Raw genomic sequence first — 2,904 nt, 5'->3', positions numbered from 1 at the left:
TATTGAACTGTTTAGTTTGAAAGAGAATATATATATATATATATATATATATATATATATATATATATATATAATATTTTTAACTATGGCAAAGTTGAGTTTTTTAATGTATAATACAGTGTTATATAATATATTCAAAAATCTTCAGAAGAATCAAACAAAGGTATAAAAGAAAAGGCAGAAGATTCATATAAAAGAGGTAAAATAATGCATTAAGAACCCTGAAGAGACATCGTAAGGAGATAGCCTGAGATCCCACAGAGGTCTTGATTTAAACAGGAGAGAGGCAAGAAACTGAGAAAGAAATTATCACAAAATGCCATTGAGGTAAAACATAAAATGCTGCACCTGAACTGGCAACCACAACTGCTATCTCAACTGGGAAATAGAATAAACCGCAAACTGAGAAGAAAAGTGGTCCAGGCTCAGCAGATTCAGAGGCTCAGTACTGCATGGGGCTTCATACTTCAGACACTGGCCACCACTAATGGATGATTAATTGGTGTATGTATATATTTTTAAAAGCTTAAATACTTCATATAAATTTTTCTAAAAATTGCTTTTTTGACTATCTAAGTGTGTCATGGAACATAGACACATAGATATCTGTGTTAAAACTTTTCAAATTTTACTTTAAAATATTTTATATCTAAAGAAAAGTTAAAAATGTAATATACTGACTTAATTTGTATTTGTGTTTCTATGGCCAGTTTCCTATTCCTCTAAAATGTTCATACATCCCATGAGACAGTTTAGAAGCATTGGAAGCTTACATTGGTAAGTTATCATGAACTGAAGTCAGACATTTTTAAAATTTTTAAAAATTACACCAGCTTGTACATGAAAATCCTATTTTCTATTCCAGGATCCAACCTAGAATGGAGCATTGAATTTACTCTGATGACTCCTTTGGTTTCATTTGAAAGAGCTTTTTTCCTTACTTTTTATGAGTTTCACAATTTCAAGGAATACTTGTCAGGGTTTTTGTAAAAGAACCCTCAATTTTGTTTTGTAGATGTTTTTTTTTTTTTTTTCCTCATGAATAGACTAGAGTTATCAGTTCAGAGAGTAAGAAAACAGAGGCAAAATTCTCTCCTCATTATAAGTATATGGTATCCACATATTCTGTGTACCAAATTAAGTTCATTGGTTATATGAAAAATATATCATTCTGACAGAGGATATGGATAATGATTGAGGCTATAAACTTGTGTATATAGAGAAGGGGCAGAGAACATGTGTAAAATTTCTTTATTTCCTCTCAATTTTGCTGTTAACATAAAATTTCTTTAAAAAATAGTTAAGGAAGTCAGGACCTAATCAAATATGTTGAATACTTAGGCCTACTTTTTCTTCCATTACGTGCAGGTTATCTGGTCCAATTCCTAGATCTTTAATCCACTTCCAGTTAAGCTTTGTGCATGGTGACAGATAATGGTTTAATTTCATTTTTCTACATATGGATTTCTATTTTTCCAAGAACCATTTGTTAAAGGGCTATCTTTTCTACAATGTATGTTTTCAGTGCTTTTGTCTACTATCAGATAACTGTATTTATGTGGTGTTGTGTCTGTGTCTTCTATTCTGTACCATTGGTCTACAAGTCTACCTTGATACCAATACCATGCCATTTTTTGTTACTATGGCTCTGCAGTATAGTTTAAAGTCTGATCTTATGATGCATGCTGATTTACTTTTCTTGCTAAGGATTGCTTTGGCTACTCTGAGTCTCTTATTTTTTCAAATGATTTTCATGATTGCTTTTTTTATTTCTATGAGGAATGTTGTTGGGATTTTAATTGAGATTGCGTCAAATCTATATAATGATTTTGGCAGCATGGCCACTTTGACAACATTAATTATTACTATCCAAGAATATGGGAGATATTTCCATCTTCTAAGATCTTCTTCAATGTCTTTGTTTAATCTTCTGTAGTGTTTATTGTATAGGTCGCCCTGAGAAGTGGATGCAGATACATAATGGGGGTGGAGGGTGAGAATGGAAGAACTTTGATTAGGCAAAGGGGAGGGAAGGTAGGGGAGGGAGAATGGGGGTAGGAAAGATAGTGGAATGAGATGAACATCATTACCCTGGGTACATGTATGACTACACATGTAAAACAACTCTACATTGTGTACAGGCAGAGAAATAAATGAAAAGATGTGCTCAATATGCATACAATTAATAGAAATGCATTCTGCTATCATATATAAGTAATTAGAAAAAAATAAAAATAGTGAAGAAAATGAAAGAAAAAAAATAGTTAAGGAAATAGTAGGGAAGGAGAAAGGGCCAAACTTTACTGGCTTCACTGAAAAATAGCTTCTTATCCTGAGTGTGTGAAAGAGTTTTACTTTTTTATTCCCTAAGGATGAATAAATTAGAATTTCTTAGATTAACAGAAAGGTGAAAACATCAAAATGGTATGTTTATTGTGGACAAATATTTCTGCCTATGATGTGAAAATTTTTCCTAAAAAAATTCTATTAAACATGTATCATACATTTATGTAAATTTGTTAATTCTGAAAAACTCACAAAATACTCAAAGATCCACAGCCTATAGTGAAGATGGAAAAAAAGGGACTGCAAAGCATTTTATGTGCCACAAAATATGATCTTCATTTAAAGAAAATTAATCAACACAATTTTGCATTCATACTATCTTCAACCATCTTTGTTTTTAAAAGCAAAGTGAAGTTACATTCAAGAAAAAAAATTTTTCTTTTTTCTTTTTCTTGGACTGAGAATGAAACCAGAGGTGCTCTACCACTGAACTACATTCCCAGGCTTTTTTTTTTTTTTTTTTTACTGAGAATTGAACCCAGAACATGTGCAAGTGAGGGAACCACTCTACCAACTAAGCTGTATCTGAGCCCCTTCTACTCCTTTCTATTTTTTTTT

At 31.7% G+C, this 2,904-nt stretch overlaps 1 long non-coding RNA gene across 1 annotated transcript; it reads left to right on the top strand.

Annotated features, from left to right (window-relative positions):
* Window positions 1-66: 66 nt before the first annotated feature.
* LOC125614943 lies at window positions 67-895 on the top strand. The gene is made up of 2 exons (XR_007345516.1): window positions 67-504; window positions 711-895. It is a non-coding gene; the product is annotated as an uncharacterized LOC125614943 (long non-coding RNA).
* Window positions 896-2,904: the final 2,009 nt, after the last annotated feature.

The sequence above is a fragment of the Marmota marmota genome, unplaced genomic scaffold, assembly GCF_001458135.2.
Source record: "Marmota marmota marmota unplaced genomic scaffold, marMar, whole genome shotgun sequence".
In the NCBI taxonomy this organism is placed as follows: domain Eukaryota; kingdom Metazoa; phylum Chordata; class Mammalia; order Rodentia; family Sciuridae; genus Marmota; species Marmota marmota.
Note: the sequence above shows the minus strand (reverse complement) of the source record. Positions and strands in the feature narration are given on the sequence as shown.